Source organism: Euprymna scolopes, chromosome 32 (genome assembly GCF_053919585.1).
Source record: "Euprymna scolopes isolate OS-2025 chromosome 32, ASM5391958v1, whole genome shotgun sequence".
In the NCBI taxonomy this organism is placed as follows: Eukaryota; Metazoa; Mollusca; class Cephalopoda; order Sepiida; family Sepiolidae; genus Euprymna; species Euprymna scolopes.
The window spans coordinates 197,459-220,584 of NC_136513.1; the positions used below are offsets into that span (position 1 = coordinate 197,459).

The window sequence follows — 23,126 nt, forward strand, 5'->3', positions numbered from 1 at the left end:
ACTTCCATTTTTAAAAATTTGTACCTTTTTTCATCGAATTTCCCCGGCTAAAGCCCATATATCAAGGTCTGCATGGGTTCGAATACCATATATATTTTAGTTTAATGTCTCTAGACAAAAACTGACAAAAGAGTTTGGCAGGCAAGCTTTTTAAACAATTTATATATATCCGCATACATAAATATATATAGAAAAAGGTTTCTGTTTACTATAAACTTTTTACGCAAATATTACTTAAGTATAAACCATGTAGAATATATGTATGAATATAATTACACATAAAAGTTAACTAAAGGTGATCATTCCATAAGAAAACCGAAAACACTAATATATATATATATATATTATATATATATATATATATATATATATATATATATATATTATAAAATGCGTGATATATATATATATATATACATATATATATGTGTATATATATATACATATATATGTATATATATGTACATATATATATTATATATGCAGGGAAAAAGAAATGATAGGAAGGGAGAGTTATATATAGAATAAGATACGAAAGCGATACAAACAGTGTAAGAAAAGAGATAAATCAAAAAGGATTGACAAAATTCTGACAGATTCTTTCTTCGAACCACTTAAGAGAGCGGCAAATAAATTGAGAAATTTATGTGAAGAAAACAAAAAAATATGATAAAAATAAAGCATAAAGGAGATAATAAAAACGTCCATATTAAATTATTTCACGAAATTATTATGCAAAATTAAGTTCATATGTGAAACCTTCTGAAAATAATATTTAAATTCAGGAAATCATTCTTTGAAATTATATGAACTTATGGAAATTATGTGAAATTACAATATTGCATTATTAGAACTACAAAATACAAACCCAACTAAAAATAAAAGAAATAAACGAACGAACACAAAATGTACTAACATTTTACCGAATAAAAAAGAATGCATTAAAAATGAAAGGTAAATTACAAAATAAAACAAATGACATATAACATAAAAGAATAAAATAAGTAAAAGGGATAAATAGTGTATATAAAAAAATAATAAGAGTAAAACTGATTAACTAATAAATAAAATACCAAAGAACTACACACTGGAACAAATAACAGAATAAATAAAAGAATAACGAAATAAAGTAACACATTATGTAATATTTAATTAAAAATTTAGTAACACATTATGTAATATTTAATTAAAAGTAAAGTAACACATTATGTAATATTTAATCAAAAAGTAAGTAACATATTATGTAATACTTAATTAAAAATTAGGTAACACATTATGTAATATTTAAATAAAAATTAGGTAACGCATTATGTAATATTTAAATAAAAATTAGGTAACGCATTATGTAATACTTAATCAAAAATAAAGTAACACATTATGTAATATTGAATCAAAAATTAGGTAACACATTATGTAATACCTAACTAAAAAATTAGGTAACACATTATGTAATATTTAAATAAAAATTAGGTAACACATTATGTAATATTTAAATAAAAATTAGGTAACGCATTATGTAATATTTAATTAAAAATAAAGTAACACATTATGTAATATTTAATTAAAAGTAAAGTAACACATTATGTAATATTTAATTAAAAATAAAGTAACACATTATGTAATATTTAATTAAAAAGTAAAGTAACACATTATGTAATATTTAATTAAAAATAAAGTAACACATTATGTAATATTTAATTTAAAATAAAGTAACACATTATGTAGTATTTAATTAAAAATAAAGTAACACATTATGTAATATTTAATTAAAAGTAAAGTAACACATTATGCAATATTTAATTTAAAGTAAAGTAATTAAATTTTAAAATAACACATTATGTAATATTTAAAGAATAATAATAACGAAATTAAGAAGGAAATATAGATAACAGAATATACAAAAGAATGAATTAAAGAACTGAAGGTAATCAATAAAACATAAAAATACATTTTCTTGAAACGAAAATATAAATTGAAGGATAAGAGAAAAACAACAATTGATCAATCCAGAAGAAACAATACTTTAATTCACTCAGCTTATCAGGAAATCCATTACTTAACACGTTGTTACTGGCCAAAACTAATACAGGATGGAAGGAAAAAATTGTCGCACTAGAAAAGACGACATAATTTCTTTCCATTTGATGAAAACTGTTTTTCTTTCCTTTTTTCTTTTGGAGACCATGTACCAGTTGGCCAGTCGTGTACAAGAGCGATAAGTAGCCTTCTATCATGTCTAAAAGTGACACAATGTTCAACGAGCGAGATCGGAAATTTTATACATTATGCTCTCTATCGATCATAGTTATGACAACAGGCCCATCTCTAACGCCCTCAAAATGCAAATCTGTACAGTTCGACGCTTGAGGGCACAGCTAAACGAATTTCGGGCCATGGTTATTGTCTTTGGTGTGGTTTCATATTAGGGCCACATCATCCAACCTCACATCTTCAAAGTCGGTTTGATAGTCAACGCCAAAGTGTACATGGATGTGCTGAAGAGTATTATGTACCCCTGGTGCAATCAGGTGGGCTAACCCTAATTGTGGCAGCAGGGTTAGGCGCCAGTCTACAAGACCCAAGAGACCCAATGGTCTTCAGGAGGAGTGCTACGACTTTGTACCCTTCTCTCACTAGCCTTTCTTCTCCTCTGACTTGAAACCGCTGGACTACTTCGTTTTGTCATAAGTCGAACATATCACCAACATGATCTCCCACAATATCAAAGCTAGCCTGATCGCCGCCATCCGCCGAGTATTTGCCGAGCTCCCGTCGACGCTTGTGGAAAAGAGTGCTTTCAGTTCCGAACCATATCGAGACGGTGATTGAGGCTGGAGGCGGCTATATTGAATAGATATCAGCTCTACTACATAAAAATGTTTCCTGAATTAATTTTTTAAGTGAAAGTTTAAAAATAAAATTGTAATTTTGTTTTCTTTAAGGCAACACATTTATCGTTCCATCCTGTACTTAATCTTCATCGGTACATTCTAGTTTATCTGTGTGAAGCCTTGATCTCCCTAAGTATTTTCACTTCATGAGATGAAATTCTATTTTAGAAATGAAGACAGGGTAATTTTCCTAAGATGCGTTCATATAATCCGCGGAATTACTGATAAAAAGTATGTCTAAACTTAAAAAAAAAAAAAACGGATGAATTAAAAATTATGTTTAAATTGAATGACTCCATAGAACCCACCATTCGCTCGTGTACTGCTTTGCGAACTAACTCGCTTGGACAGTGTGCAAAAAGAAAGCATACATTTTTAACCGGATAGATCCAGCACTGGCTGTCAAGCCCCTGCCGCATCATAGCAGAATTACATCGTATATTCCTTTCATAATAATTCCAATGAATGTGTTTCCATGCAGTTTATGTTTGTGTGCCCCTTAAATGAATTTACACCTAATTCTCTCCTACACAAACTAACCGCTACATCACAATTGTAGAGATTCTTAGATGAAGAAGTATTCTCTACACTGACAGATTCTTTCTTCGAACCACTTAATGTTGAAATTCCACCCCCGCTTCTTGTTTTCCCGACTGTAACAACGTGCAGAAATTTAAAAGTAATGTGAGCAAATATCTTACTGCACAACATACCGCAAAGACTACTCCCTAAATGTGCCCCATGTAACAGTAGCTCTTACGGTCCAATGGTAACATACATTGTTTGATTAAAGTAAGAAAACAAATAAAATAATTGTATACTACGCGATTAAAAACGAATAATAATTAATATGCAACCAAAGCCAATAATAATTATTATACGATTAAAACCCATGATAATTTATATGCGATTAAAACCAATGATAATTAATACACGATTAAAACCTATGATAATCAATATGCAATTAAAACCCATGATCATTAATGTGCAATTGAAATCCATGATAATCAATATGCAATTAAAACCCATATAATTAATATGCAATTAAAACCCATGATAATTTATATGCGGTTAAAACCCATGATAATTAATATGCAATTAAAACCTATGATAATTTATATGCGGTTAAAACCCATGATAATTAATATGCGATTAACACCAATTATAATTGATATACGATTAAAACTCATGATAACTTATATGCGATTAAAACTAATGATAATTAATATGCGATCAAAACCAATAATAATTAATAGGTAATTAAAACCCATCATAATTTATATGCGATAAAAACCCATGATAATTCATATGCAATTAAAACTCATGATATTAATATACGATTAAAACTCACAACAATTTATATGCAATTAAAACCAATGATAATTAATATGCGATTAAAAGTGTTCGACTGAGCTTCAATCTATGGTCCCCCCTTGCCAAACTTTCACAAGAAATACTCGTCTAGCTGAAAACACTATCAATAATTCCCCCCACTCTTTATCTGTGCCTAAACCTAAACGTAGATTCCATGATCAAGGCTTCTTTCTTAGAACTGCACGCCTGTGGAATTGTTTTCCGTTTTCCTGCTTTCCAGCTGTCTATAATATGGTTGTCTTCAAGTCCAACGCGAACAAATTTCTGATTAACTTAAGTTAACAAATTTACCGAACTTCCATTACTATCGATTACTATATTGTCCTTTTGACTACTGTACACTCTTTAATTCTTATCCTTGAGTGGCCTCTCGGCCTTGATAAGTGGTGACGCCTATGTAAAAAAAACTATGGAAATTAAAAACGACACTTTATCCATACAATCACCGACCAAACGAGAATATATTATATTTTTAACCTACTTTAATGAGTCCAGCATGGATATTTTTGCACCTCTTTTCATACATGTAAAATAGTTCGATTGAAACGAAAGAAAAACAAAATAATAAAAACAAATATGAAATCTTAAAAAAATCTCATTGAAATAAAATATACTAGTAAACATTCAACTATTTTAACGATTTTATAGACGTTTTGTCTTCAAAGTAAACCACGCATAAAATAATACAATGTATGTGTATGTGTGTGTGTGTATGCGTGCGGCTCAAGTTTTTCTGCAGTTTGCACTATTTATCGTAATATCAACTGCTTTGTATTTGTTTCAAATCGGAGAGTGTTTATTATAAATTAAACCTCAATAATTCGCTCAATAGAAGCGCTTGAATAAATTATTGAACCACCATATGCAGGGAAAGAAATGCACCAATTCTTGATGTGTGTGTTGCAGTTAAACAGTTCATCGATTTCTTCCTCACTTTCCTCATTTATCGTGTGCTTGTGTGTTAGGCAGCCTTGGCCAGTTCATTCTAACGACCGCCCGGGAATGTTAGGTCAGAGACTCACCGGAGAGAAAACGAGAAGATAGAACATCACGGGTCGCTTTGTGATCCAGACGATTCTGTTATTATCGGTACTCATTACTAGAATTTGATCGAACCGATAAGATAAGGTCGTCCGAGTTAGAATGGTCTAAAACAAACGCAATTGATGATACGCTTGATTAGACAACATAATCATTTACATTTGTTTAATTTGGGAATATTTTCAAGAGACTTTCGAGCTAGTGTAGAGAGGCATGGAAACAGATAAGTGAATATTCATTTTAAATTATAAACATGCACAATATTTAAAAGAGCAAACGGAAATCCAAACCAGACGGTCGGAATTGAGAGGAGGGGATATTAGGTAAAAATAAAATAGCAGACTGAAACGAAATGGTTAAGTAAATGTTCTCATTGGGCAGGAGATGTTTTTTACACAGGAATCACCACTTATCAAGGCCCAGAGGTCACTCGAGGATAAGGGTTAATTGGTATACCTTAGTCAATGTGATTATAGCGTAGTAAACATAAGTAGTGGGAATTTTGTAAATTGGATTACTTAGGGAGACGCTTCATCAAGAACTTGTTTACGTTGGACTTGGTATAAAGGAGATATAAAAATCTGTCATTGGCCTTCGGGACAAGATCAAAGTGTGGTATTTGTTCTTAAGATGCTGCACTTCAATTTCTTTTTCTCTGTTAGTGGAAGAGAAATCCTTCACGACTGAGACAATTTTTATTTTTGTTCCTTTTCTCCACGTTAAAAAACGACCCTGGTGTCTAACTCTGTCCCGTGGGGAGGCATTGTAGATAGGAACAATTGGGAAGGGCACGGTGGTTGTGTGGTAAAACACTAGACTACTTATCGAGCAGTTGAAGGTTCGATCCTTGTCAATTAAGTCTAGCTATACTGATGAGGAGTAAATTCTGAAACATGCATGCATACAGATGATTACTTTATGCACGTAGTAATTATTAATCAATTATTAATAAATAATATTTAAGTGATATATATATATATATATATATATATATATATATATATATATATAAATATATATAGGAAGGCATGCACATACGTACGTATGTGGGTATAAAATAATTATTGTTTAATTATAAATATCAAACCCCTTTAGCCTAGTTAAGGATGGACACTGTCTGCAGTCAACTACTGTTTATGAAATGTTCACGACTTCCAGTGCTTCCGAGGCTCTAAATTGTGTAATGTATTCGCCAAAATTCGGCGTTTAATATTAATTCACTTCATTAACGTGGCAGTTGTTTGGTTGTCATGAGCTAAAAACTTTGCAAATTGAGCAAAATATGTAATAGTGGGTGGGTGGGTTAACATCTCATGACCAGCGGGGATTGTCACTCTTACACTGATGATTGCGTAAGCATGAAAACTAGTGTCTGTAGGTATAGAGGATAATTATTATTTAACTATAATATATATATATATACGCCTATATATTCGTCTTTTTTGTGTATTGATATTCATAATAAAACCTTTTTTTTCTATTTATTTAAAAATGAAAATACAACTTTGTTATATATGGGTCGTGAAATTGCATTCAGCTGCCACAAATCTAGCTAATTTGCATATTCTTTTAAATATTCATTTTAATAAATTCCCTATTATGTTTTTTTCGGTTCTCTGATGGGACGATCATCTTTAGTTAACTATTACGTCTAATTATATTCATGCCGATATTCTACATGATTGACGCTTGCGTAATGTTTCCATAAAATAGTTATAGCAAACACAATCAATGTTAAAAAAAATTGCTTCCAAAACTCCTATGTCAGTTTTTGGTTTACAGACATGAAACTTCATATATAGGGGATATGAACCCATGCGAAACTTTATATTTGGGGTTTAAAAGTATGAAAATTAAAAAAAATGAAATTTGCCAGGCGAATGGCGAACGACAGGATTACGAATATGCATGCGTAACGTAATAGCTATTAGTTCATATTTTAATTTTTAGCCTTGCAGAAACATGTCTTCATCGCTCAGGCATAAACGTCAAACATAAGCTAAATCGTAAGCTAAATGTTTTGGTTTCAATTCTCTGTAGTGGCGCACGACTGACTTTTTAAAAACTTTTAAAATGATTACTATATATTGGGTTGAATATAATATAATAATACATACGAAGTCTGCATTAAGCAAAAAAGTGTTGTTCAAAAACTAAAGCCTCCTTTTTTAATTAAAAAAATTTGAAGAGCTACGAAGGCGGCAGTGAAAAAATTAATAGGAGCGACCTTCTATGTCCTAGAATTTATTTTTCTACACAATGGACTTTTGCAAGGAACTCAATGACGCAATTTAGCTTCTGACTGACTTTATGACAGAAATTGCTTTCTTAAAGTCTTATATAGATAATATCTGCAGCAGAAACATGAAACGTTCATGTTATTAATGCATAAGTTCATTCATCATAACAATAAAATTTGGATTCTCTTGTAATCCACTGGGGTGGAATAAGTAATAGAAGGTATTCTGCAAATTCTCTCTCTCTCTCTCTCTCTCTCTCTCTCTCTCTCTCTATATATATATATATATATATATATATATATATATATATATATATATATAATGCCCAAAGTATATTTGCTAGCAGGTTTGTCTGTTAGTTGGTCTCCCGGTTTTAATTTATAATTTTCTGTTAGTCTGCCACACTTACGTTTTAAACAACATTCCAATAAATAAACTCGTAGATCGAATGCAGTTTAAGGATATCCTTATGTTAGTTTTAATTGATTTTGATTGAACAAAGACCCTGGAAGTCGATCATTTCTTTTATATTTATTTTCTTTTCTTTAATGATGGGGAGAGACAGTTAGAACCCACGTAGGTGTGTGGACGGAACGGAAGAGGTTCGATTGGGCAGGGGTTGAGTGCATAGGTTATCGTTAATGATAGCAACTGTGTATATGTGAGGGTCGGATTAAAGCAGAAATAATTAAATTGTTAAGAAAATTGGCACAAAATCCTCCTCCCCGAACAAAAAGCGGGAGATGAAGGCTGATGGGTGAACAAATGCGGGAATTAAACGCGTCATTTAACGTCAATAATAATGGCCGGGATATTCGATCACCATCACGGCGGCAACCTTTGTCTCGTCTTTTATTTTCTGCTTTACTTTTTCGTTGAATAGAAAATCAATGAGAAAAAATCAATAAGATTGATAATGAGAAAATCAAGAAGAAAAAGAAGTAGGAAGGACAAAGAAGAGCGTAAATAAAATATAATAATAATAATAATAATAATAATAATAATAATAATAATAATAATAATAATAATAATAATAATAATAATAAAGAATGAAAAACATGCTAAATAGTAGATTTCGACGTTCTAGCAGATCAAAAATAGAAAATAAAGGGGGATGAAAATCTAAGCAAATACATGGAGCTTACAAGAGGACTCAAAGAATATATAACAAAGAAATCCTAGTTGTACCAACAATACTAGAAACGATAGGACTTTTTGAATATTAAAAAAGAGTAGGAGTTACAGGAAGGATAGGTAGATAGACACACTAGGTGGAAAGCACAACACTGATAGAAATAGCTGAAATATTAACAAAAATCCTCGATAGCGGAAACCAACTCACATAACCAGATAATGATGAACAATCACAGATAAACTGAAATAGAATGGCAGTGTAAGCACAAGTGGAACCAACACAAAATAAATATTCGGACCTAAGAAAATGAATAGCGAACAGAATAGACAAAAATCGTATCATCTGACCCTCATCCCCCGATAAAACAACACCCACATGTGTATCTGAAAAATGGTTGTGAAAGGCGAATAAGGATGTACTAAAATACGGCCGGTTAGGGTTAGGATTAGGGTTACTCAAAACGAATGGTTGTTTTCAGTGATTAATCAAGTGCAAACGGATGTTGCAAGAACTGAAACTGATTTGCAACCGTGATCGAAAGAAGAGAAGACTGCTGGAAATCTATTGTGGCTTGTTGTCATTATGACACCCGAGAACACCACCTGCTTTCAGCAGCTTTTTAAAAGAAAGACAACGGAAAGTGCCTGATTAGATCGATGAGGTTATCACAATAATCTGATATTTTTTACAAAAAAAAAACATGGTGTCTGCAACATCGATAGATACTATCCATTATGATCATGAAGAGTCTGGGTGAATAGAAAAAAGACAGAAGAGGTGAACGTAGGGAGTATTTAACTTCTGAGGATCAAATTACATAGAAAGTCTACGAGCGTTATCAGCGGGTTAGCAATTATTTGGAGAACTCCAAACGATTTAAAACGATGATCGACAGACGAGAAGTGCGCAGTCAATTGGGGGAGAAGCTTGTTATCACTACGATTGCAAGGAAGCTTGTTTGGCCTGTGACTATTTGGTAATGATCTGTGTGATGACTCCTGGTTCGTAAATCATCTCAATATGCGTCAAAACGGTATGGGGATATTTTTCTATTTATATGTAAAATAAAAAGGAATGACAGAGCAGAGATTACGTTGTTAGTAGTTTTGACGATGTCAGTAAGCCACATCGAATCTCACGAAAGAATAGAGGATATTTTGAAAACTAGATACGTGTTTTAAAAATTCAAAGAAACCCTAATAACAAACAAATAATAAAAACCATAACATTTATTATGAATATTTTTTTCTAACCTATTTTATCGTTATCGATGAGTGAGAAAATAGTAAGCATAAATGAATTCGCTATTAGTTCAAAGCGAATTATCTTGGCAGAAACAGTTGAAATTATGTTTTTAAACAAACAGAAAATACATATGTATATTTAATGTAATTATTAAATTACTGTAGCCTATTGTTTCCATTAAATGTCATAAATATTTTCTTCAGACTAGCTATAAGTTGGTAGAATTTAAGTAAAAAATAAAATCAACTTACTCAAACAAACATTTCTCAAATACGAGGTATAAAATAACAATAACAACAATAAAAATAACAACAACAACCACAACAAGAAAATAATAACAAACAACAACAATGACAACAATATCAACAACAACAATAAAAATTATAACAACAACAATAATAATAACACCAAATATAATAATAATAATAATAATAATAATAATAATAATAATAATAATAATAATAATAATAAAGAGGACGGTGTTTGGCTGAGTAATCCTATGAGATGTACACCCTTAGACCTTCTGTTTCAGATTTGTAGAAGAGTTTTTTTTGTTAACTACGGGAGGCGTACCGAACAAGGAAAGCCGATGCGGCTACCCAGGCATTTTGTACGATGCTAGCCTGCCAATTTCCGTCCTCGAATCATATTTTCTGCGTTGGAAGAAAATAAATATCGAGTAACAGAAGCTGCACTAGTAACATTGTGTTACTGTAATAAAACCTAATTTTTCTTTTCAACACATGTGTCTGTCTTCTTTATTTCCATTCGAGGCATACAACTTATGATTCAATCGTAGAGTCTCAAGTAACATATTTCAGAATTGTTTTAGTTACCGGCTAAATTCCGTTTATACCCACAAGTTCTTATCTGATAGGTGACATTAATACTTAACTAACTAGCCATTTATAAGTATTAGTATAAAACGCGAGGTATTAACTTGATCAGATTATAACTGGCGGTAGTTAAGTCAATTCTTTATATATAACTCTATAAACCGAAGATAATCATGACTTCTATAGTCTTTGATGAATTATTTTTTATAAGATTCTTTTAGAAATAAAAGAACATGTCAAATACTTATTGAGTTTTGCAATTGGGTAACCAATTTTCAAGGCTAATATGCACGCGAGGATAAAGGTTAATGTGACAAAAATGATTAGTAGCAGAAAGATCCGAAACACTAGAGGAGTACTAACATTTATCAATGCTATGTGTTGTTTTCTGATTACTGCAGTTGATTGCATCTGTAAACTTTGGATGCAGAAGACGAGCAAGTTATAAACTTGCTACGAAAACTATCAGCAATTTCAATTACTCCCTATCTAAATCTAAACGAAAATTCCACGAGTAGAATTTTTTATCCAGAACTTCTTGGCTATGGAACACAATACCATTGACCGTCTTTACAGCTGACTATAACATGATCGCCTTCAAGTAAAACGACCTGAACAGGTTCTTGATGAGTCGTTCTCTAAAACACGTACACAACAGATCCACACGACGTTTAATTGAGTCCGCTATAATCTTCCATTCCAGCAATATAATTAAACAAAGAAAAGGATTTTTCCACGTTGCTCCCCATCTGTCGAAAATAATTATTAAAGAGAACAATTTAGACACCGGTTAAACTCCACACACACACACACACACACACACACACACACACACACACACACACACACACACACACACACACACACACATATATATATATATATATTACTGCAGTTGATTGCATCTGTAAACTTTGGATGCAGAAGACGAGCAAGTTATAAACTTGCTACGAAAACAATTCTTTCGTGATTTCACTGCATTTTGTTATTTTTATTTTACTTATTTACTGTAATTTATTTTATCACTGCCTATTTTTAAACTCCATTTTATCACCTCTTATTCTTATTTTTAGACGCCATCTTTTAAGAGACTACGCTATTTTATCCCAATTCAATTATCTCAAAATTTATAAAAACTCCCTTCGTAATCTCATTTCATTTTATTTACTTAATCTATCACGGTTATATTTTCAGACGCAATCTTTTGAATCTCTACAATATTTTAATTTTTAGACGTAATCCACTACGATAGTTTACTCTAATTTATTTTCTGTCATAAAATGTATATATGTACATAGACATCTAATTTACATAAGGAAAACACTCTGTTCTTCCCCATCATTATATATAGCCCCAAATCTTTCGACTCTCTCGTCAAAGACCATCCCTCTTGAAAAAGCCCGCATAAATCGGGCGAAACGTTGAGTATTCAGGTCCTTCCACATCCATTCTATTTTATCTCGTCGGATTTAATCCAGCTCAACAATCACACACACACACACACACACACACACACACACACACACACATACATACATATATATATATATATATATATATATATATATATATATATATATATAACACTGTATGTATTTCAAATGAGTATTCTGTGTGATAACCCGTATGTTCAAGGTTTGTTATGCCCCCCAATGTTGGGAGGCTATGCTCGTTACCAAATCGACGTAAATAATCTGTAGCAGTGGGTCTCTCTCTCTTTCTCCCTCCCCCTCTCTCTCTCTATATATATATATATTATATATATATATATATATATATATGGTTCTTGTATATATATATATATATATATATATATATGTCTGAATTCGTGTACTATCTAGTGATTATATGGTATGAGAGTGTATATACGTGTGTTCGTCTGTGACGGTCTAGCGGTGTGATCGTCTAATTTTCGATCTGTGTTTATGCACACTTAATTACACTTAATTACAGTTCATGACGGGTGAAGAATGTACATGAATACCTTTACAACACAAAGGACGAATAACACTTATTTGAGGTTTCAACATCTAGCCCATAGGGAACATATGTATTTCACGTTTGATCTTGATTTGACGGATACTCTGACAAGCTGCAAATGAAGATTCGTGCAACTCGAAATCAGCAGCTTTATTCCGGATATTTTATCCAGTAGAAAGTCGCAACGCTAATCCAAGATTATTACTTTCAACAGTTTCCCCTACTCGGAGCCATTATTGTCCACTGCCATATTTTTTCCTTTGACTCTCAACTATAACACACAAAGAAAGTTCCAGAGAAAGAAACAATCAAAGCGCCAGAGATATAAATTCAACAACCTAACACACGAAATGCTTCGTCAAACTCTACACTTATATCGCCTCACAAAAGGTAATAAACATTTAATGGGATGAATGATTGGCTTATTGTGGAAAAATGAATCAGATAATCGAATCTTGTTGGGTCTATTGTTTTCAATTAAGCAGTAGTACCGTTTAGAATACATGAGCCTTTAATTTCTATCTGTTATGTTTAACTAACCACATATATATATGAGCATTATTTGAATGTTATTCACAGAGCGTGTCAACCTTTTTTAGGCTTCTCTTGTCAAATTTTATAAGTTGTACGGAATAAAGTGTTTAGTTCGAAATTCTGTCCAGATTTTCATGAGGTTAATTATTCCATAGCACCGATCTAACTTAAACACGGAACGCTGACACACACTGCAAAACCATCAATTAAAAAACCGGTGATAAGCCATCAACTAGAGAAAAAACGTGAAAACAACTGAACTTTAGCGACTGTATAACAGTTAAAGCTTTTTCTTGACCATTTAAACGAAAACCAACAACTAAAATCAATTCAAATATTCTTTAGTCATATATTGGAAGTCTTTATGTATTAATGACACAGAAAACACCCAGAAAAATACATAACGCAGTACACAAAAAGATTAATCATTGTAGCAAGAGACACCATAAAACGAACAAGCCATAACAGAGAGGGAAGGGATAAGACGAGAAAAGAAAATAGAAAGAAAAACAGCCACACGGAAGTTTCATATATATGAAAAAATGAAACTCACGAAAACACGTGGGCATAGTTACGAAAAGAATCTAATAGAGAAACTAAATCACTAATCACAGCTGCACATCGCAACGCGATTAGAACGAACTATATCAAAGCGAAGATTGACAAGACACAGGAAAAAAGCAGATGCAGATTCAGTGGACAAAGAAACGTTATAGGATAAACGATAAACGACATAATAAGTGAATAATAAGTAATATATCCCCAAAAGAATATAAGAATAGATAGCTGAGGCACGCGATCCGGCCATATAGAAACTGCAATAGAAATAAAAGGTAAAGATAAAGCAATACTACATAAAGCCAAGAAAACTGAAACTGCATAATCATAAATTACTCATTCTCTCAAAATAATGTAGTGCCGGAATAAACTGGCACTACACAAAATATTGAAAAAGGGCTGAGGAGTATTGAAAGACCAGGGAAAAGAAAGCATTGACCAGACGACCACTGGATGAGTATAAAGAAAACGGGGATCTTGGGCAGACTAATTGCCACTCAAATCCCTTGATGACTAGTAGTAATTATTAGCGAGAACTTAATCGCAAGCGCCTGTTGAGATGACGAAAAATCATTTGCAAACGTTATCGAAAAAAGTAGAGAGTACTATAAATCAACGAGACTTGTTATTCAGACTGCAAGGAAGATCAAAGACTGTTGTCAGTAAGCAATTTCTGATACAAGCTTAATTAAGAATTAGTGAATAATAATAATAATAATAATAATAATAATAATAATAATAATAATAATAATAATATAGCAATTAACCCAATATCATCGTCCTTATTATATGTAGTTTTCTAGATAATCACAGGCAATCACAGTTCTCAAATTCCTTTGTTTTTTCTTGATATTTACCACGATCATATTCTTTATATAATAAAGAGTTGGGAACAAAAAGTCGCCTGCACTGTAACGTAATGAAAATGTAAGATCCATTATCTTTGCTGTCAAGGGAAGAGGAACTCTTTCAGACTGGGGAATTTTTGTTGTCTTAATTCCTCTTCTTTCTAATGAAGCTCACATTTAAAGCCGAGGTTCTATCTAAATTACACTCACCAGGAGAAATGTAATGGTGACATATTCCGTATGCTCACTAAAGTGCATATTTCCTCATTTGCAAATACTCGCCCTGAAATATAAAATAATGGCCATACCACTTGGAAATTCCACACTGTGTTATCCATCACTCTATCATTTATACTATTTATAAAAATTATACATCACTATATAAATTATACATCTCTATATAAATTACTGTTTATAAAAATTCATTTTAAAATAAATTTCTGTCAGGGTCAGTTATTCAGATGGTTCTTTCTTTTATAACTAATGGTCAGCTAAACAAATATTTAACCATACAAAGTACATCCTAAAATATTCCTCAGTCGTATGATTATATTCTGTTTGAACAAACTTTCTTATAAACTGTTCTAAATAATTTGCAAACAACTTATCTAAAGAACTCATTTTTATCTATCGCGTTCACATATCTATATGTATGAGTTCGTCCTATTATTCTATACGCCACTAGTTGCATTTGCCTCTACCAGTCTCTCTTTCTCTTTATCTCTCTCTCTCTCTCTCTCTCTATCTATCTCTCTCACTGGTTAAGCTGATAAAGGACTAAAATAAATAAAAAAACTGGAATAGTCCATTATAAACAAACGGGAACTTTTACCGCATTCAGAAAACCTATTTAACCCTTGGTTATTGGGGAAAGGGAATATAGGAAAGAGGGGAGATAGATTCTCCGTTTAGTCATACTCGATCGACACAAAGTCGGATTTTAGTTTGGAAAAACGGCACCTTCTCCAAAAGAGCAATGTGGATTGAGACAACAATAATTAGAAAAAAAACTACGCTTTTACTGATCGAAGACAGAACGGATGATGTGCAATATCACAACAGTTATTACACCTTGCTCCTAGAGCTTAAAAAATCTTAAAGTCGTAATTGGAAATATTTATTTATGTTTTATATTTAAGTGATTTTAAAAAAAATTCATGTTATCCTTATTCAAACAATCGACGGCGGGTCATATTTTGTCTCGCATATATTCTGTGTATTATTCTGCCTTTTCATCAACAACGCTTTAATAGTTCATAAAATTTCATAGTAACAAACACTGTCACTTAAAATCAATTTGCTTTTGATTAAAATTTACCGCGAATTATATTTCTTTTTTCTCATATGATATAAACTATTTTCCATGATCGATTTTTGGTTGACGAATATAAAAGATCAGATGTGACAGAAGAAGAATTACTTATATTGAGTCGATTTCGAGATGAAATTAGGAGGCGGAGAACAACTTCTCAACAAGTGGCGCACGAATTATCGATTACTGCAGCTGCAGTCAAACAAATCTCGTTTTTTTTCGGTTCGAGGCTTTTCATGTTTATTCAGCTCGGACGCCAAACAGCCGACGCCATGTTTTCGCAGTGCACTGTGGTTAACTGACAATTTCCGTCTCTCTATCGTTTGTCAGTCCAATGAATGCAATGCTAATGAGAGGCAAATACAATAAAGCCAAAAGATGTTTCGCCATCAAAGTTTAAGAGTAGATGAATAAAGAATTGCTTCACCATGGAAGATATATTTAGTAGACAGACAGAAGATTTTATATATATATATATATATATATATATATATATATATATATATATATAATATATATATAATTATTTACTATAATAATTTAATATCTACAGACACTTGTGTTTCATCCTTTCGGGAATCATCAGTTCAGGGTGGCACGATTAACACCCGTGTCTGTTATCTATCTATCTATCTATCTATCTATCTATCTATCTATCTATATATCTATATATATATATATATGTGTGTGTGTGTGTGTGTGTGTATGTGTGTGTGCGTGTGTGCGTGTGTGTGTGTGTGTGTGTGTGTGGAAATTTTGAGTTAAATTATGTAGAATTACAACAAAATTTATTGTTTGACAAAGGAGTACAAATAATTATTAAAGTTTTTTCTCTTAATCTATGGATTTTCAATGAATGGATCATCTCATGGGAGGATTATTAACAAATCCATTAACAAAATAGGTTTGGGTGATTATAAATCTTGTTTATAAGCACATAAATGGAAAATAAAAATTGAAATGATGCTGTAAAAAGGATACTCCAAGCTGAAATTATGAGAATACATGAATAGTAGTAAAACCTAATAAATTCTAGTATATTCCAGAATGAACTGCGGTTTTTAATAGCATATTCAAGGCGGGAAAGTAAAATCCAAGTCATGCATATTTATATATATCCATTATTTTCAATGTAGTAGAATTCTATGGAAAATCCTTTAAATAACTCGATGTTTGCGCAGACAAACTACTAGAATGAATTAACTGCGAAGTAGTTTTATGTACATTTTACTGATAATTTTCTTCTGTAGATTCATATCAAATTAATATATATTTATTTTTCTTCTATTAAAGATTTAAAAAGTGTTTAAAGTATAATATAATGTTGAATTAACTTAAAGAGTAAGACATTATTAATGTTTTTGTCGGGGTTTTATGTACAAATGAAATCCAATTGTCTCTAAGTTATATCTAGCCCATAAACCAACTTGACCGTATCTGGTCGAAATTAAGGTTTAAAATGTAAAAAAGAGGCATAGCAAACAGAGTGATTGAGAAGGTTAAACTCTCTGGTACAAGGTTTAGAAGCTGAGAGGGAAACTGGCACTGATTATGATTAAAAGAGTTTATAAACCAAACGGATAAAAGTGGGGGTACGTAAATAGTCGTATAGACTTTAGTTGGGGAAAGTTAAATGTGAGGAAACAGGGCTGCATATGCGAGTCTGAAATAGTAATAACACTTTACAATTTCTGAAATTTGTAAGCAGATATATGGAAATTATTTCATTATATGTATTCGAATTTTAAATAATTTTAAATGCTCAAGCATACAGTTTATTTTACCTACGTTGTTTTCTATAATTTTAGTGTCACAAGTTAAATAACCTACGCTTATAATAAAATAGCATTACTAATTTTAATTATCGTATTTCAAATTGAATTTTTAATCGGTTTCAGAATTTCATTCACTGTATATATATATATGAAATAATAAAATATAAAATAAAAAATAATTATATATATATATATATATTTACATAATATATATATATATATATATATATATATATATATATATATATATATATATCATGTAAGTATATACCTAGAGATTTTTAGGTAAAGGATTCACTCCAAAATTACCTAACTAAGTAAGCATAATAAATTTTTGAGCACACCTGCTAGACATAATGTTGGGGTTAAATTAAGTGTAATTTATTTTTAAAGGAAACAAAGACGAATTGGAATACCTTCGTAAATTTGAAATACTTTCAAGATTTGTAAAATTCTAAAAATAACTATGTTTTACAACTGATTTATCCTAGGCAAGTAGTCGTAGTGAAATATTAACGCATTCTGAGCTTTCATGTTTTTCAATTTGTGGCTAATACCTCGCTATATATGGAGTTTGCCACACCTGAGTACGCATACAGTGCAGGTATTCCCAAATAGTCACACACCTGTAATGACTAGTATAATTGTCGCGTAATGTTGGTGGTATAACTAGAACCAGTGTGTCCACGTGATTATGTCGCTTATTAAAAATAAATTAATAAACATTAAACACATTTAAGTTCCTTTGATGTAATAGTTTTTGTGCTAAACGCTTTGCTGATATCGCGAGTTGTTTCAGCAGCTTTTTGGCCTTGCTTGAATTGCAATGAGAAAATTGTGCGAATTTGCTTTTTTCAATCTTGTATTAAACGCTTTGAAAAGAAGACACAATTGTTTTAAACGATTGTAATTTAAACTACTGGATAGACTGAAAAAAACGCCTGTTAAAGAATATGTGTAAGTTAAAGGTATGATAAGGAAAACTTACTTGGAAATACATCATTTGAAATCGAAATTAACATTCCGCAAGCGCATTCTTGTCGCAATATTATGATATTATGATTTATGCCGATTTCGTATCTATTATTATAGAGTCAATTCTGTATTGTTTATTATATTGTATTCATATATGCTAACTGGTAGAGCTTCGAAACACGTGTACGTAGATTACTGTTTAAAATGTAAAATAAAAAAAATATAATATATATATCTAGGTAGGAGAGGCTGAATATTTGATTATGGCTAAAAAGATCAAGAACAACAAAATTACTTAAAAAGATCAAGAACAACAAAATTACTTAAAAAGCGATAAAAAATAGCAAATAATTTCAGCAGGGGCCACTAGCGTAACGGTATACGCACTTGACTAGCGGATCAATGATTCAAGGTTTGATCCCTTATATAGTCAAACTATGCTGATGAGTTGTAGAGCAGCGAAACATGTTTACGTAGAGTACTGTTTTAGAAAGTGAAATAAAAATAAATTATATATATATATATATATATAATTCAATGAATAAAAAATTAAATAAGATTAAAAATAAAACAAAAATTAAAAAATGCATATTGGCTGTGTTAATAACAGAATCCTGCTCATAGGAAGCACAGCTTTTTTTAATAATTACTTTTTGCTTTGCGTCAAGGAGATGTCCTATTGTACAAAACTATAATAAACCAACTATTATATAATTATATGAAAATATTGAGACCGAAACAATTGTATGGAAGTTGTTATTAATCAAATACAAATATACTGAAAATGAATAATTTTATCATTGTGTGTTACTTGTAATGTACTACTATAAGAATTTATATATATATATATATATATATATATATATATATATATATATATATATACATATATATATATATATATATGGTTCAGGTGGCATCAGCTAAAATCGAAACAAAAAGATAGTTTTCCAGCGTTATTCGCTACCATCTTAACTAAGTCGACATGAATACAAAATCCTTACTAATTCATGTATAAATGTATATTTGTGCATGTGTAAAGGATACACTTTAGTTTACATTAGTCCAACTTATAACTACTAAGTTTCAATTTTTCAATTTTCACCCCTTAGCATCTTACAGCATCAAATCAAATATTCACAATTTCGAAAAAAAAAAAAACACTTAAAAAATATAGAGAATAAATATAAAGTAATAATAAGCCCCTGCTGATATTCAGAAATACTGCAGCTATTATAGTTAGCTCTAGGGTTCAGAGTTTATGCAAAGCAAAGATATTTTATGTCAATGTAGAAAGAAAATTATGACATTTATTTTTTGAGTATATATGTTCATAATTATATATATATATGTGTGTGTGTGTGTGTATGTGTGTGCGTGTGTATAGTGATTTTGTTTGTAAATGCAGGATTAATCGATTCATGTGATTTTTATTTACGTATAATATTAATTTTTATATCATATATGAAGTGTAAGTATCCATTTCAACTAGCCGGGACTCACGATGCAGTATTGGCTTGCTGGAAATTTTATATAAAAAAAAAACAAGCTAAGATAAGCGGTCGTCAGTCAGTCAACTGACATGGTTTTAAAAAATGATCAAGTATACACATTTCGCTTTTATTTTTACAGTCGCTCATGCAAACAAACATAAAATATTTATTATATTGCACTAAAATAAAAATGTCAAAGTTCATCTATATATCTCTATATCCACACACACACACACACACACACACACACACACACACACACACACACACATACATATATATATATATACTAGCAAAAGTACTCGTCGTAGACTGCGTTCAAAAACAGCCTACAGAAAATGGACTCTGATTTATGAAAGTATGATAGGTTATGTAAAGGAAGAGCTGTAAAGAGATAGCGTCGAATTTGGGGGTATCAAAACCAAAGCAAAATATGCTGGAAGTAAAAATAAAATAGATAAACCCCATACAATATTATACCATACCTGTCCACACTGAAACCCTTATCACAATATTCTGTGGATCTATATTAAAAAACCTTGTTAAATTTTGATAATTATGTTTCAGTTTGAAGAAATATGGTATAATTAAATTATGGGGTGTTCTTTCGCACCGGACCTCCGTAGAATGGAAATATGTCATAAAGTTTAACAAGGTTTTTTAATATAGATCCACAGAATATTGTGATAAGGGTTTCAGTGTGAACAGGTATGGTATAATAAATTATGGGGTTTATCTATTTTATTTTTACTTTCATCATATTTTGTTTTGGTTTTGATGCCCCCAACCAAATTCGAAGTTATCTCTTTACAACCCTTCCTTTTCATAACCTATCATTCTTTCATAAATCAGAGTCTAATTCTCTTGGCCGGTTTTAAACCCAGTCAACGACGGGTACTTTTGCTAGCGCGCGCGCACACACACACACACACACACACACACACACACACACACACACACTCACGTATTTATATACATATATGCATATATTATTTTTCTTAAAATATATATAACTGTAATCACACAGGCAGTGTGGTAGTTGGTAAAACACGGTGAACGTGAGCAAACAAAGAAGAAATACGTCTAGAGCGTTCTTTTTTTTGTTTGTTATTATTGTTACACTGTTGTCTAAGCAAGAATATCAATCGAATTATAAACCGTCGTTGAGACTTTATTGTGTCATACAAACTATTTTCGTCCTGAAAAGAACATGCTCGTCTTAAAAACCAGTTCTGAATTTGACAGAACTGAAGTTCTTGTTAAATGAACGAAGAAATTTGAATTTGCGCGCGATTAATCTGGGCTAGAGCGGCTTGATGGTGTCATTCCTCCTCTGAAGAACGTTTGTGGTTTATCAAAGATTGATTAAGAAAGAGAAATACCACTCAGCCTAAATAAAAATACCAACTTAAGATGACAGTTTTACGATGAAACACGTGTCTAATCTTTTGATGAGACCATTGTATATTTACAGATTTGCGACAAATTTCAATAGTCTTTGAATAGCTATGAGACTATGTTGGGCTTCTTGAAGGTGGGTGACTGTTTCTTGAATATCTTATTGCTCGTCCTGAGCATTTATGAAGGAAGAAGCTTTAGTTAGAGGACCAACCGTTGTTGCAATAAAACTTGCTCATATGACTCGATTATGCTCCGCCGTTGACTATTCATGATCATACAATCAGGGCATAGCTGACGAGGACACACACTGAATTCAAAGCTACCGCAATGTTTTGCTTGCCAAGAGACTGGTTTACTTGTCGAGATAGTCTTATTGTAATAAGGAAACGGCACATGCTCAGATATGTGTATATTTGTACGTGTTAGTAATTTGTACACGTGGACATCGGCGCCTTTTAAAGACATTTACGGTGAAGTAAACGGAAAAATACACTGTATGTGAACAGACGAAAAGGAGATTCACGTAGTTGGGAAAACGTTTTATACTAGTAGTTTCTGAACATTTTATGCGGGTAGTTTCTGAACATTTCATACGGGTAGTTTCTGAACGAGTTTAGAACATCGTAGAGAGCTTATTGTATTATAAAGATTATTTTGTATCTTCCGGTATCTATCTATTTATCTATTTATGTGTCTACCTATCAATCTAGTTTTAAATTCATCTATTATCTAAAAAGATACCCCTCGACTCTTGATTCCGTTGAACATTCACTCATTCCGACGCGTAGGGAAAACTTACCCACTAATATTTGGTGATCAGAACCACACCCATTTTATTGTATGACGCATACCAGCAGATTTTTCATTTTCCAGATGCTATTGGATATATGCCAGAAATATTTGAAATGATAAAAAGAAAAACAGCAAGACAGCAAAAAGAAAGGAAGCAAATCAAGATACATTTATTGATTCGCTGAATATTAGATTGTTTAATGATATCCAACTCGCTATTGTTTACCTATCTAGCTATGTGTCTATGTTTGCCTGTTTAGACTATATATATATATATATATATATATATATATATATATATATATATATATATATATATATACAAGACAATATCTATTTCAACCGGTTTATATCCATTTATGTACTCATATATAGACAGAAAAATATATACGCACAAACAGATCAGTACCTATATATCAGCTTAATCATATTGGCTCGTCTGTTTAATTTTCTGTATATATGAAAAAAAATAACATACAAGCATGCTCTTTATAAGTGGTAAATTGAGAACTGAATAGTGCTTATCACGTAAAGGCGGTTGCTATTGTAAATAGGTAAACAAATGTAAATACTACTATTTATGCTACTACTGCTAAGTTGGAATATGTAGTGAAATACCGAGTTTTGATTCGTGATGCTGATATATTGGTTGTGTTTTACCACATCGAGAGTTCCCATTAAGGATAAAATGGCCTA

General features: G+C 31.4%; 1 protein-coding gene across 2 annotated transcripts in view; it reads right to left on the reverse strand.

Annotated features, from left to right (window-relative positions):
- Window positions 1–23,126, reverse strand: part of LOC145256183 (neo-calmodulin) — a 257,149-nt gene that overhangs the window by 62,547 nt on the left and 171,476 nt on the right. The window lies entirely within an intron of this gene.